The sequence below is a fragment of the Schistocerca cancellata genome, chromosome 3 (genome assembly GCF_023864275.1).
Source record: "Schistocerca cancellata isolate TAMUIC-IGC-003103 chromosome 3, iqSchCanc2.1, whole genome shotgun sequence".
Lineage (NCBI taxonomy): Eukaryota > Metazoa > Arthropoda > Insecta > Orthoptera > Acrididae > Schistocerca > Schistocerca cancellata.
In genome coordinates this window covers 623,766,692-623,782,711 of record NC_064628.1, presented here as the reverse complement: position 1 = coordinate 623,782,711, position 16,020 = coordinate 623,766,692, and the positions used below count along the sequence as shown (strand labels likewise).

The following is a 16,020-nucleotide window of genomic DNA, read 5'->3' as shown; positions in this document are numbered from 1 at the left end:
TGCTGTGTATTCTGAACGCTGTATCCCGCCTAAGACATCAGTTTCTTGTACATAATTTTAGTAATCTGGAATTTTTTCTGTGATTGCGATCATACACAGTGTAGGAGTGCTCAGTTTTATGTGATTTCGATACACTATACTTGCCTACAGCTCTCTCTATTCGGTTTCTCTCTTGGAATCAAACAAACAACTCACTTCGTCTATCCACCATCCAGTCGGCTGGCTATAAGACCCACCCACTTCTACTCATTTTCATAAGTCTTTCAATTTTTTTGGAATGTAGTATTACTGAAACAAGGCCACTAAACTAGACAACATGCCCTTAGAATTCTTGGGATATGTGCAAGGTATAAGAAACAGGCGAAATACCCTTGGACTTCAAGAAGAACGTAATATTCCCAATTTCAAAGGAGAAGGGTGCTAACAGGTGTGAATATTACAGAACCGTAAGTTTTATAAGTCAGGGTTGCAAAATACTGATACGAATTATTTACAGACGAATAGAAAAAGTTTCTAGAAGCCGACCTCAGGGAAGCTCACCTTGGGTTCCGGAAAAACGTAGGAACACGTGAGAAATACTGACTCCACGATTTATCTCAGAAGATAGAGTAAAGTAAACACTCCGTCTTCAGGCCACAAATAGCCCATCGGGACCATCCGACCGCCGTGTCATCCTCAGTTGAGGATGCGGATAGGAGGTGCATGTGGTCAGCACACCGCTCTCCCGGTCGTTTGATGGTTTTCTTTGACCGGAGCCGCTACTATTCGGTCGAGTAGCTCCTCAATTGGCATCACGAGGCTGAATGCACCCCGAAAAATGGCAACAGTGCATGGCGGCCTGGATGGTCACCCATCCAAGTGCCGGCCACGCCCGACAGCGCTTAACTTCGGTGGTCTTACGGGAACCGGTGTATCCACTGCGGCAAGGCCGTTGCCAGGTTGAAGTAAGACAAACCTATATTTTTAGCATATTTAGATTTAGAGAAAAAAATTGAAATATTAACTGTACTCCACTCTTTGAAATTTTGAAGATAACACGGATAAAACACAGGGAGCAAATTGTTATTTGCAACTTTTAAAGAAACCAGCCTGCAGTTATAAAGAGTCGGAGGACAGAAGGTAAACAGTGATTACAAAGGAAGTTAGACACTGTTGTAGCCTATCCCCACTATTATTCAATCTGCAAACTGACCAAGCAGGAAAACAAACCAAGGACAAAGCTCAGGGAAAAGAAATAATAGCCATGATGTTTGCCGATGACACTGTAATCCTGTCAGAGACAGAAACGGACTTAAAAGAGCCGTTGAGCAATGAATAGTATCTGGAAAAGAGATTATAATACGAACTAAAACAAAAGTAAAACTAGGGTAATGAAATGTAGTCTAACTATATCTGACAATGCTGGCTGAAGGAATTACATTACGAACTTAGATTCGCCGCGGAAATGCTCTGTCTTTATATTGTTTTAATTTTATTCTGTAACATGGCCAACGTTTGGCCCTCAAAATAATTTAATTTTTGTAAGTACCACGATTTTCTTTGTTGCGAGATCATTAGATTGATTATGTATTTCAATGTATCACGTATGTCCGTATGGGTCAATTTATAGGCTCTGTAGAAGACACCATTATTGACATAGAAACCTAGGTAAACTAACAAAATTTTACCTTGCAACTGAAGGCTGAATTTCTTAATTTCTGATGTAGTTATGTTCCTCTAATAATTATTCCTTCTTTGTTTTCCGTATTTTTATTTAAGAAAACCTGGAACTCGCCTGCAGGGCAGGAGAGAATAGTTTTCGCGACATGGAATCTCCCTGCCTGAGCAATCTTTCAACTTTTAATGTATCACTATTCTGATGAAGTCGAGTGAAACTGTTCTATTTACATACATATTATTCAATTTACTAACGCAGATTGAATCGATGCCTTATTTCCCATGAGCTGTTATGCCATGATAATCAAATACGATGGGCGTTCAACAAGTAATTCAACGAACCTTTTTTTTTTTTTTGAAAGCTGGTTGGTTTCTTTCACGATTCCATCACACCGTATTATTCCCCACTCTTTTGGCTACAAGTCCCTATTTTTCAACTTAATCTCCATTCGATATTCGATTAGACGGCCTTACGCCATCTTATTGGGAGGGCTTCTATGCTCGCATGGTACCGCTCTACTGGTCGATGTCGGAGCAACGTATTGCTGCATCAGTAACCTCACCCACCATCCACGGATTGCTTCCCGCGGATTGGCCTCATTCATTGGGCCAAACAGTTGGAAGTCAGAAAGTGCACGATCCGGACTGTAGATGGATGAGGAAGAATAATTCAGTGAAGTTTTATGAATTCGTCTCGAATGCGCGATGGAGGAGAAGCTCGTTTGCATTTTTGTGTGACGTGCACTCTGAAGTCGTTCTTCAGTTTCCTGAGGGCAGCAGAGTACATTTCACAGTTGACAGTTGCTCCACAAGGGAGGATATCAAACAGAATAACCCCTTCAGAGTACGAGAAGACCGCCGTCATGACCGTACCGGTTGAGGGTGCGGCTTTGAAGTTTTTCTTTGGACGAAAGGTGGTGTGGCGCCACTGGATGAATTGCCATTTTGTTTCTGGTTCGAAGTCATGAACCTACGTTTCATCACCTGTGACGATGTTCGACAAAAATTGTCACGATCAGCCTTGCACGGCGCAAGCAGTTCCGCACAGTCGGTCCTTCGTTCTTCTGTTAGGCGTCGAGTAACCCAGCGGGCAGCTACGTTCGAGTACCCCAAATTGGTGTGAGCACTACAAACAGAGACGTCCAGTTGTGCAGTGAGGTGTCTGACTGCGATATGTCAACCACTTCGAATGAGTGTCCGCACGTTCCAACACTGCAGGAGTCATAGTTGTGTGCTGCCGGCCGGCATTCGAGAGACCAGACAGAATGTGGGATTTTTTTGCGATAATGACAACGCCTCGCCCAACGACTCACGTGCTTTTGTTCTCTGCCAGGCCTCCGTAGACATCCTGCAAGCGCCTATGATTATCTGCCATGGTCTTGTTTTCCGCATAAAGGAACTCAGTGACAGTTCTCTACTTCGTACGCACCTCCGTTGCAGACGCCATTTAGAAGGCTTCGTACAGCGCCGCACCAATCGGAGCTTCATGAAACTATAAGGAATACAGAGGGAAAATTCCACGATGTGCTACAAAAAACTCCGCATTATTCAACTGAACTGAGCTGAGAGAAAAATGAGTTGCATAACTTTTTTCGTCTTTTGGATATAGGTTCCGCCGTTTATGCAAAGCAGTGTTTTTTTTTCCTTGTTACCGAAACATGTTTCAGCACCTCTGGGCCATCATCAGTGGGTTTTCTTTACTGAAAACCTGTAAAAAGTGAACATATTTTTGATCGTAACTCATCTAACAAAATGAGGCCTAAAGGCAGTTTTGTTCGTTTTTGTTCTTATCTTGATTTTACATTATACGGTGCCCATAGAAGGAGAAAGAAGAACGATCTGTCAGAACAAAACGTGAGTAATAACAAATATACAAGCAAAACATTTTGGGACACCAAAATCATGTTTTTAAAAATCAAGGGATGTGTTACCTTGCTGATAAAATCAGTGCAGGACATCATACTGATGGCCCGGCAAAACCGTATAACGTAAAATAAAGGTAAGATAAAAATGGAACAAAAACTGTCTTTATGCCTCATTTTGTTAAGATTAGTTACAACATAAAATATGTTCACTTTTTACGATACTTCAATGAAAAAACCAAGTTTGATGGCAAATGGTGCGGAAAAATGTTTGGGTAACAAGAAAAAACAGTGTTTTGCATAGAAGGCGGATGCCGTATCTATGAAGTTTCATTTTGTTTCCTCCTCTGCTTCTGAATGCTTCAGTTCTGTCTTTAAGCTGTGTATAGAAACATATATTCAAGTAATTTTGTTTGAATTTAACTAATTTGTATTTGCTTTTAATTAACAAGAAGTTTAGAAGAATTCTTACACTTATTTATTGAACAACAGGCTTCATTAGTATAAGAAAAAGATTTGTTTAAAGTGTTGCATTACTTTTCAGCATATTTAATATGTAATTAAAAGATACTAGTAGCATTTTCTTTACTTGTATGCCCAAAGTGTATGAACTCGTAGTTGCTTTTAATCGTTGCATGTATTTAAAATCTATCTTTGTTACTACTGACAAAAGTACTTAACTGTCTTACCATAGGCGTTCGTTTCATTGTTTTAAAACATCGTCAGTGGTAGGTAGCACTTTCGTCTGATTTCCAGATACATCTGGAAGTGACGCCTCCGTTAAGGTAAAAGAATGTAAGTAAGCACTATTAGTGCAATATTTTGTAGTATTTCAGATCAGTAAATGTGTATTGCTGCAAACCGATGTGAAATCAGCGCCAAACGTGGGAAACTATGAAAATATACAAGCAAACACCATTTCTAGATGTAAGCGAATAAGTGAAAATAAGACACAGATGCTACCACTGACGATGTTTTAAATCAGTGAAACGAAACGCGTGTGATAATGTAGTATGCATTAGTGGTAGCTGCGCGGCCTGATTTTAAATACCTTTAATAAGGAGACGAGGTACTGGCAGAAGTAAAGCTGTGAGTACCGGGCGTGAGTCGTGCTTCGGTAGTTCAGTTGGTAGAGCACTTGCCCGCGAAAGGCAAAGGTCCCGAGTTCGAGTCTCGGTCGGGCACACAGTTTTAATCTGCCAGGAAGTTTCATATCAGCGCACACTCCGCTGCAGAGTGAAAATCTCATTCTGGAAACATCCCCCAGGCTGTGGCTAAGCCATGTCTCCGCAATATCCTTTCTTTCAGGAGTGCTAGTTCTGCAAGGTTCGCAGGAGAGCTTCTGTAAAGTTTGGAAGGTAGGAGACGAGGTACTGGCAGAAGTAAAGCTGTGAGTACCGGGCGTGAGTCGTGCTTCGGTAGTTCAGTTGGTAGAGCACTTGCCCGCGAAAGGCAAAGGTCCCGAGTTCGAGTCTCGGTCGGGCACACAGTTTTAATCTGCCAGGAAGTTTCATATCAGCGCACACTCCGCTGCAGAGTGAAAATCTCATTCTGGAAACATCCCCCAGGCTGTGGCTAAGCCATGTCTCCGCAATATCCTTTCTTTCAGGAGTGCTAGTTCTGCAAGGTTCGCAGGAGAGCTTCTGTAAAGTTTGGAAGGTAGGAGACGAGGTACTGGCAGAAGTAAAGCTGTGAGTACCGGGCGTGAGTCGTGCTTCGGTAGTTCAGTTGGTAGAGCACTTGCCCGCGAAAGGCAAAGGTCCCGAGTTCGAGTCTCGGTCGGGCACACAGTTTTAATCTGCCAGGAAGTTTCATATCAGCGCACACTCCGCTGCAGAGTGAAAATCTCATTCTGGAAACTTAGCAACTGTTTCGCACCCTCTTTTCCTCGAATCGTTCTTGAGGATCTCTGGCCGGCCGGAGTGGCCGAGCGGTTCTAGGCGCTACAGTCTGGGACCGCGCGACTGCTACGGTCGCAGGTTCGAATCCTGCCTCCGGCATGGATGTGTGTGATGTCCGTAGGTTAGTTATGTTTAACTAGTTCTAAGTTCTATGGGACTGATGACCTCAGAAGTTAAGTCCCATAGTGCTTAGAGCAATTTTTGAGGATCCCGGTAGGTAGTGATATTTATGTTACCGTATTGTATCCACTTTATCGAGACATTTACATCTTTAGTAAGCCTTTACTACAGTGGATAGAATTTCCAAAACCAGAAACAAATGAAAGCATCTTTTTACACAGTCAGTGCGTTAATGTTAAACCCCGATCAATGATGCATCGAAACATACTAAGAAGATACTCAGGAGAGAAGAAGATTCAGCCACTCAAGCTGATTCCCACTGATTTAAGCAGTGGAAAGTGAAAATCGTTTGAAGGTTAGTATGACTCCATTAGATTCTGCTACTTCATTCTTCTAGAATATAAGAGAAGTACTCCGTAGAAACCACGACACCAAACTTCTGTTACATGGAGCTAACCGTCATTTCAAGGCGCAGACTTAAGACTGGCTGCTATCTATCTCAAAAACATCAATCAATATGGACAGTTCCAAAATCTGAATTGTCATTCCGTGTGAAAAAAATTCGAAACGCTTTCTGATAACTGAAATTCTTTAATACACTATTGAAAGAATATGTTTTAATTCATCTTTTGAGACCGTTACGCTTTAACCGCGGCTGCGCATGTATGAAGGGAGAAGTCCGGTATTAGCGCTGCGCCCGAAATCCTTGCCGTCTCTCCGACAAAAAAGAGAAGGTCCCACTACAACTGGAAGAAACATCTCCGTCATCGGGCTGAATCACCGAGCGAGGCTTTTTTTCTTCCTCTCTGGCGCAGAGTAGTCTTTCCGTTACTTCGAGAGCCATTGTTGAGGAGTGGCGTCACGAGGCTTAACAGCTCAACTTTCCCTCCCGCGGCCGCCGTGTCACCCAGGGCAGGTTTCGGCGTGTTTAGACAGCTGTGTTAATATTTGGCCGCTGCCTCGCATTACGAGGGCTTTTGTATTTTCACTCTTTAACGGCGAGGACAACAGCCTTAGTGTCACCAGCTCAGACTTTTGCTGGCGATAGAACGCAGTGGGTGAAAGTTTGTGCACAAACATGTTACAACTAACAGGATTTCCTGTTTAGAGGAAGTCAACTATTTGACTGTTACGAGTACATCCACACATGAAGGTAAAAGCTTCAACACCTGTCTGATATTTATCAATTGGTTTCACAATTCGTTTTCACGAGATCTGTCTCTATAATATTGCACTAACAACTACTGGCTCTATGCGTCAGACATAGGACAGAATAAGTGCTCCAATTATAGTAAGCTACGCAGAAAAATGAAATAAAGACTTCGTATTCAGATTTACACACTTGCGCATGTACATGAATCTGGAGAGAATTTCAGTTCTAACAAATTTTCGCCACTCACATTATCTAATAGATTGAAATGGTTCAAATGGTTCAAATGGCTCTGAGCACTATGGGAGTTAACTGCTGAGGTCATCAGTCCAGTAGAACTTAGAACTACTTAAACCTAACTAACCTAAGGACATCACACACGTCCATGCCCGAGGCAGGATTCGAACCTGCGACCGTAGCGGTCACGCGGTTCCAGACTGAAGCGCCGAGAACCGCTCGGCCACACCGAATAGATTGAAAACGAAGCTTTTAACATTAACGCTAATTTACACACATAGCAAATTTTAGTAGTTACTGTGTGTGTGTGTGTGTGTGTGTGTGTGTGTGTGTGTGTGTGTGTGTGTGTATGTGTGTTTGTGTTTGTGTGTGTCTGTGCGCTCACATCATTTTCGTTTTTTGCTAAGTGAAATATCTGCAGCAAGAAAATTAAATAATGTATAATGAAAGAGTACACGCTATTTGTCATGGAGGTTCTAAATTACAGTTTCATAGTGAGTGCTACATTGTGGAACGTAAACCACGACAGAAAATTACTATCCTAGAGGTCTGTTTCCTGCTACTGCATACTGTCCTCGCTTCTTTGCTTAGCATTAACGCCTCAATTTTTTTTAAAATTATTAAAAGCCCTTTATTGCCTTAGTAATTTGCAAGGAGATTTTTCTTTACCTAACTGATTCTTTCTAATAATTATCGAGCCGCAAAAGTACTGAGGGCATTAGAAATGGAAAAACAACTTGCTTGTACATTCCTCCGTTAACAAAAGAAAAAAAGCGAGCGAGTAGAAGAAAAAGTGATGGCGTACACCGCAGTTATCGCTAACACTTTATAAGACCAACTATAAGTCAATTGCTGTGTCCGTATTTAAACAAAATGTTTCATGTTCAATCATAATCTCTGACCGCTTGCGTACGTTTAAACATTTTAAGAAGCTCTCCGTCCGGTAGTCAAGTAGGTACAAGTGACTGATCCGATTCGTATAAAATGAGAAGTTATCATAAGCTTGCCATCGCCAGCATGGCTATCAGATCTGCAACTTCTGTACAGATTCTTGTTCTTTTTTCTCCATATCTCTATATCTAAGACGCAATGTCCTAACTGACTGCCGGCCGGGGTGGCCGAGCGGTTCTAGGAGCTACAGTCTGGAACCGCGCGACAGCTACCGTCGCAGGTTCGAATCCTGCCTCGGGCATGGATGTGTGTGATGTCCTTAGGTTAGTTAGGTTTAAGTAGTTCTAAGTTCTAGGGGACTGATGACCTCAGCAGTTAAGTCCCATGGTGCTCAGAGCCATTTGAACCATTCCTAACTGACTGACTCGTCATCGGCCAGACAAAACCACTCAACCCAGAAACTTGAAATCTGAAGAGGGTGTTGACCTTATACAGTAGGCGACGTTTAGGAGAGGATTTTTCGCAGTTCCATCCCTAAGGGGGTGAAATAGAGGATGAAAGGGTTTTTGAAAATACGTCGATATTAAGGCAGTTTTGAAGCCAGAACTTCGAAAATTGTATTTTGTTTCTCGATCAGAAATGAAGAAATATGTGTTTCAGCATTTTTGGAAATTTAACCCCTATGGGATGAAATTGTGGGTGAAAGTTGTCTTGAAAATACACTGAAGAGCCAAAGAAACTGGCACACCTGCCTAATATCATGTAGACCCCGCGATCACGCAGAGATGCTGCAAAACGACATGGCATGGACTCGACTAATGTCTGAAATAGTGGTCGAGAGAACTGACACCATGGATCCTAGAAGACTGTCCATAAATCTGAAAGAATACGACGGGGTACAGATCTCTTCTGAAAAGCAAGTTGCAGTGCATCCCAGATATGCTGAATAATGTTCATGTCTGGGAAGTTTTGTGGCCAGCGGAAGTGTTTAAACTCAGAGGAGTGTTCCTGGAGGCACTCTGTAGCAGTGGGGTGTCGCATTGTCGTGCTGGAATTGCCCAAGTCCGTCGGAATGCACAATGGACATGAATGGATGCAGGTGATCAGACAGGATGCTTACGTACGTGTCACCTGTCAGAGTAGTAGCTAGACGTATCAGGGGTCCCATATCACTCCAACTGCACACGCCCCACACCATTACAGAGCCTCCACCAGCTTGAACACTCCCCTGCTGACATGCAGGGCCCACGGATTCATGAGGTTGTCTCCATACCCGTACACGTCCATCCGCTCGATACAATTTGAAACGAGACTCGTCCGACCAGGCAACATGTTTCCAGTCATCAACAGTCTAATGTCGGTGTTGCCGGGCCCAGACGAGGCGTAAAGCTTCGTGTCGTGCAGCCAGCAAGAGTACAAGAGTGGGCACTTGGCTCCGAAGGCCCATGTCGAAGTGGTTTCGTTGAATGATTCGCACGCTCAAACTTGTTGATGACAGCCGAGCATTGAAATCTGCTGCAATTTGCGGAATAGTTGTACTTCTCTCAAGTTGAAAGATTATCTTCTGTTGTGGTTCGTCCCTTTCTTACAGGATCTTTTTCCGGCCGCAGCGATGTCGATAATTTGATGTTTTACCGGATTCCTGATATTCACGGTATACTCGTGAAACTGTCGTACAGGAAAATCCCCATTTTATCGCTACCTAGGTGATGCTGTGTCCCATTGCTCGTGCGCCGACTATAACACGACGACCAGTCTCACTTGAATCTTGATAACCTCCCACTGTAGCAGCAGTAACCGATCTAATAACTGCTCCAGACACTTGTTGTCTTATATAGGCGTTAACGACCGCAGTGCCGTATTCTGCCTGTTTTCGTATCTCTGTATTTGTATACGTACGCCTATACCAGTTTCTTTGGCGCTTCAGTGTATAGCATTATTAAAGAACTACTAATGTAGTTATAGCATTATTAAAGAACTACTAAAGTAGTTTTAAAACTACATCAATGGACATTGGTATTTGACTTCTCGGTTACAAAAGAACTGTTTCACTGTTTTTGGAAATTCAAACCCTGTGGTGTTGAAATAGGAGATGAAAATTTTTATGGAAATATTTCATTATGCAAGCATTTCTGAAGTTGAAGCTATCAAAATTTGTATTTGACTTCTCTGTTAGAAATAAAAAATACGCATGTCACTGTCTTTGGAAATTAAGGTGGTGAAACAGGGGATGTAAATTTTTAAGCAAATATTTCGTTACATTAAAAATATTTCTAAGCAAATCTATGAAACTAGTATTTTACTTCTCAGTTAGATATAAAGAAATATGTGTTAGGGAGTGAAAGTTTCTAAGGAAATACCACCACAAGAACGCAAAAATCATGATTAACTAAAATCTAGGATTCGAGCTACCGTAATCGCTTTTGATGCGAAGTACATTCGGAAAAGACCATGCTTCTATGACCTTAATTAACGTGAAAAGATTAGAAGGTGTTGCAGCCGGCCGGAGTGGCCGAGCGGTTCTAGGCGCTGCAGTCTGGAGCCGAGCGGCCGCTATGGTCGCAGGTTCGAATCCTGCCTCGGGCATGGATGTGTGTGATGTCCTTAGGTTAGTTAGGTTTAATTAGTTCTAAGTTCTAGGCGACTGATGACCTCAGAAGTTAAGTCGCATAGTGCTCAGAGCCATTTGAACCATTTGAAAGTGTTGCAGGTTGAAAACAATATAAAAATTTGAGTAAAGAAAAACAAACAATTCTGTGCGGACCATACCGTCTACGGGAGCGAAGCAGCGGGCGCTAAGGTAGACTTCCAATACGACTAAATGCTGTGGCATAAGTATCGTACACAAAAGATTCTCGAATCAGTTAAAATTCCATCGCACTAGAAATAGTGCTTGTTCGTAATACGTACGTCCTGGACATCCTGTCGACTACATGCTCATTATAACCTGAGCACAAGCTGGGATAGGGAAAGGACGGACAAGAAAATCGGCTGTGTAATTTACAAAGGACCCACCCTGCCATTTACGTTAAACGAATTTGTTAAATTGCGGAAAACCTAAATCGCTGTCCTTGTGTTTATGAGTGCAGTCTCACCATTGTGCCACGTTGCGCACTGGATCTACAGCTATCCGCTTCGTGGGTTTACGCCCCTTTGCCGCCGTGTGTCATATTCCGGATCCAACAATGCATATTCTCCACCACTCAGTAGTATGTATTTCGTAATTTTACGTGCCATAGATTTTGGAAGGCGTCTCATTGGTAAATAATAAGCTTTGCAGAAAAATGCTGCTATTTCATACAAGCATTATATCAAAACTACAAAAGTGGACAAGCTGCTGCAAAACAACTTCATACAATTGCTGTTCAGGACTGAAGCACATGCCATGTTTACCCTCATGTATGAAGCTCACTGCGAACGTTAAGGCACACGCAGACACAACATTTGTTTTACAATAAATGACGGCTAATGACGCAGCACTCTCTCTCTCTCTCTCTACATCAGCAAGGGTTGGAGAAAGATGTGGATCTCTCCAAAGTAGATCACAAAAGTTCAGTGATACGTGAGATCTGATGATTGTGCTGGGCAGGAGAGGTGCTCACATAATAAGTCCTCGATTACTCGAGCTGTGAGAACAGGGTCACTATCATCTTGGAACACAGCATCACTATTGGGGAACGAACATTGTACCACGGGATCCACCTGATGAGCAAAATGCTCACATAATCCACGATATGGCTGCCCAAATCATCGCCCAGCTCTCGCTATGATTCACTCTTGGTACGTTAACTCCGACAGAAGTTTGAAACAGAGTGAATCAAGATTCACCCGACCAAATAACTTTTTTCCATGCTCAATAGTCCATGTTTTATGAGTTAGGCACCACCTTTTCCTGTTACCGGCATTTGCACCACCGCTCGCCCTGCAATTCCCTGCTTATGGAGCTCCTCTCGTATTGTTTTGGTGCTGACATGGTTTGCGAATGCGACTCTAAAAAATGTTCTGCAGCTTCCTTTGCAGCTGTTGTTCTCCTATTTTTCGTCACAACCCTCTTCAATGATAGTCTGTTACGATCACTCACATACACGTTCGCCCGCGTATGATGTTTTACGTATTTCCCTGTACATTACACAAATCTTCCATATGTTGTTGTTGTTCTGGTCTTAAGTCCTGAGACTGGTTTGTTGCAGCTCTCCACGCTACTCCATCCTGTGCAAGCTTCTTCATCTCCCAGTACTTACTGCAACCTACATCCTTCTGAATTTGCTTAGTGTATTCATCTCTTGGTCTCCCTCTACGAATTTTACCCTCCACGCTGCCCTCCAGTACTAAATTGGTGATCCCTTGATGCCTCAGAACACGTCCTACCAACCGATCCCTTCTTCTAGTCATGTTTCCCAAAAACTCCTCTTCTTCCCAATTCTGTTCAATACTTCCCCATTAGTTATGTGATCTACCCATCTAATCTTCAGCATTCTTCTGTAGCACCACATTTCGAAAGCTTCTATTCTCTTCTTGTCCAAACTATTTATCGTCCGTTTCACTTCCATACATGGCTACACTCCATACAAAGACTTTCAGAAGTGACTTCCTGACACTTAAATCTATACTCGATGTTAACAAATTTCTCTTCTTCAGAAACGCTTTCCTTGCCATTGCCAGTGTACATTTTATATCCTCTCTACTTCGACCATCATCAGTTATTTTGCTCCCCAAATAGCGAAACTGATTTGCTACTTTAAGGTTCTCATTTCCTAATCTAATTCCCTCAGCATCACCCGACTTAATTCGACTACATTCCATTATCCTCGTTTTGCTTTTGTTGATGTTCATCTTATATCCTCATTTCAAGACACTGTCCATTCCGTTCAACTGCTCTTCCAAGTCCTTTGCTATCCCTGACAGAATTACAGTGTCATCGGCGAATCTCAAAGTTTTTATTTCTTCTCCATGGATTTTAATACCTTCTCCGAATTTTTCTTTTGTTTCCTTTACTGCTTGCTCAATATACAGATTGAATAACATCGAAGAGAGGCTACAACCCTGTCTCACTCCCTTCCCAACCACTGCTTCCCTTTCATGTCCCTCGACTCTTATAACTGCCATCTGGTTTCCGTACAAATTGTAAATAGCCTTTCGCTCCCTGTATTTTACCCCTGCCACCTTTAGAATTTGAAAGAGAGTATTCCAGTCAACATTGTTAAAAGCTTTCTCTAAGTCTACAAATGCTAGAAACGTAGGTTTGCCTTTCCTTAATCTTTCTTCTAAGATAAGTCGTAAGGTCAGTATTGCCTCGTGAATCCCCGAACGCTTCGGCTACGTTGTTATGGAAGCACCCCACCATAGAGCGCCAGCAATTTTCCTACGTTCTAATTCACTTAGCTCCTACATAATACACTCGCAACTACACAAATACTCTTCTGACCATGACTGACGCTTGCAACGTATTGAGATCACTACACAGGTCCCGTTTGTGGTCAGAGAATAGCGCAACCTGCAGGCTTGGCGAGCGTGTGCACTTACGTTCAAGCGTGCGTTTCTCGCGGTCTTCCCGTATTTCTCTCCTCTTCCTGTATACAATTTTTCACTGGAATACTCGACTTTTATGTTAAACATTTAAAAAGAAGATTGTAGTTCTTAATGAGTAGATTAAGACAGCATTTTACATTTTTAAATTCGGTGTGTAACCGTTTGTGTGAAAAGCAAATGTTTGTTGCCGCTGCAAGCCGTTAGATAGACAACGGCAACCGTAATCATGCCCTGGGTTAGTCGTTTAATAATACAGATAGTCATTATTTTTACTCTCTGAAGAAACAAAATTAGTTGTTCCGTTACAAGTACTTGGCGGTACTTTAAAAAATACGTGAGTCTTGAACACAATATGGACAAATCTGTAGTTTGCCGTCTTAGTCGGTTGCGCTAACGGTACTGGCTGTCGCTCTCATGTAACATTCAACAGACTTGTGAAACTGTGAACCTCGATGCTTCGAAAATACTTGGCAAACGTGTCGTAATAGAGCAGCATTTGTTATGTTACAATATGCACTACTGTGTTTTGTAACAATTGTGTACCACGCTTAATGGTACACAACAAATACCACAAGAGGCCGCGCCACACAGGGGCAACCACTCGGCCGGCGCTTCTCAGCTCCGAGCAGCAGCCTCCACATGTCGTAAGTTCGGACCACATCCGGTGTGCGTCATACCCATCCAGTGGTTATGTTGCCAGGCGCCAAAGGGAGCGCTATCAACTGTGGACTACATTGCTTCTACCTTGTACCGGCAGAAATTCTTCTGCTGATGGGCACAAAACACGATGTGCCACATACAATCAGGCAGTTCCAATCCTGCAAACAGTACAGCACAGTTCAGCTCCTGCAGCCAGCTCAGTACATATCCTGCTATTATGCTGTGGAGCACAGTTCTACGATTTCCATGGATAAGACAACATTCTTAGTAGTCGCTGTTTATGGAGTAATTGCACAATCGATAGTGTCTGAGAATTACATTCAGTCATAATATCCTATACTGCCAAGAGACGGCAAAGTTATTTAGATTTCGTTGTATTGGGTTTAGGACATCAAGTGACATCAAAGTGTACGAAACTTAAGAACCATTTTCTAACATACCGTAAAACAGGTATATTTTGACGGATTTTTGGATCCAATGCGATCGTGATGACTGTTTTTTAACTTCTGTGATATTTATGTTAGTGAACGTAGAGTTTTTGTATGAAAAGATTACATACTAATTAGTGCAATACATTTTCTAAAATTCAGAGGAAGTAACGGAAAAAATGCAGGTGGTCAAAATTGACATGGATTTGGGATGCACTGACTGGCCTGCACTTCCACCGCAGCTGTCTGCTGTCATTCCATTTGCTGTCAGTATTTCAAAAACCAAGTGAAACTTTGACCACCAAAAATAAATACATTGATCTAAAGCTTTAAAGTTTTATAAAGCTTCATAAAAAAAACCTAGTACGATACACAGATAACAGTGTGATCCATCATCGAAAATGTAAATATAATGAAAGCTACTAGGATGGAATACCACATACAAAGCTCCAATTTATCTGAACATAGTGCGGCTGGTCCCGGCGGAGGTTCGAGTCCTCCCTCGGGCATGGGTGTGCGTGTTTGTCCTTAGGATAATTTAGGTTAAGTAGTGTATAAGCTTAGGGACTGATGACCCTAGCAGTTAAGTCCCGTAAGATTTCACACACATTTTTTTATCCGAAGCTGAAACCTTCAACATCATCGTAGACCTAAATTCTCGTTTCAGAACATCCATTGCACTTAGAATTAACGTTATCTGTTTTTCATTTATCGAGACAATATCTGGCACTTGTAGCGAAACAAACTTCAGTCCTCGTTTCTGGAGATATGTGAACATTACATGTTATAGCTTTATCACTGTCTCAACCACAACAACTTGAAATTCGAGGAATATATGCCTAATATTTGTTTTTCTTTGTTGTAGGCATATAACAATTACAAATGAGCCTTCGTCTGTATACCGATGGTTAATGTATGTATTCCTTAGTTCTACCTTGTCATTGGAATCAACACTGTTTAGTAAATTTTATATCTGTAAACCTGGGGTAACAATGGCCAGTGGTTAAGGTAACACCCAAAACAGAGAAATCATACACATGACTCATAAATCGTAATATAGTGGCAGATGTACACACTCGAACCGAAAACTAATTAGTGGCCTGTTTTGACAATTAACAGAGTAACATATATTACATGATATAGCTGAACATACAGATCTCTTTGCAGTTTAATAATATTGATGGATTTTTCAAAACCAGATTTTAACACAGTTTTTCGTATAACAAGTTCGCCGACTGCTGTGCAGGGAAATCGGCACTACATAGCACCATTTAGCGTATATTGATGGAACTTTACCACCAACCAGCATACACTGAACACCCAACTAAGAGCCAGCAGAGACCTGTATAACTTTTGGTGTCGAATTTCTTGCTCAACAGTGGGCCAACTTGTTTACACGAAAAAGTATGTTAAAATATGGTTGTGAAAAATCCACCGATTTCATTAAACCGCAAAGCGATCTGTGTTTAAAACCATATCATGTATGTTACTCGATTAATTCTCAAAACAGACCACTGATTAGTTTTTTGTTCACATCTGGCACTATATTACGATTTCTGAGCTCATGTGCATGATTTCTCTGTTTT

General features: G+C 42.0%; 1 protein-coding gene and 1 pseudogene across 1 annotated transcript in view; both read right to left on the bottom strand.

Moving 5' to 3' along the window:
• LOC126175538 (heparan sulfate 2-O-sulfotransferase pipe) overlaps positions 1 to 16,020 on the bottom strand; it is a 273,615-nt gene that overhangs the window by 94,527 nt on the left and 163,068 nt on the right. The gene's annotated exons all lie outside the window — the stretch shown is intronic.
• LOC126177593 (5S ribosomal RNA) lies at positions 819 to 936 on the bottom strand (annotated as a pseudogene).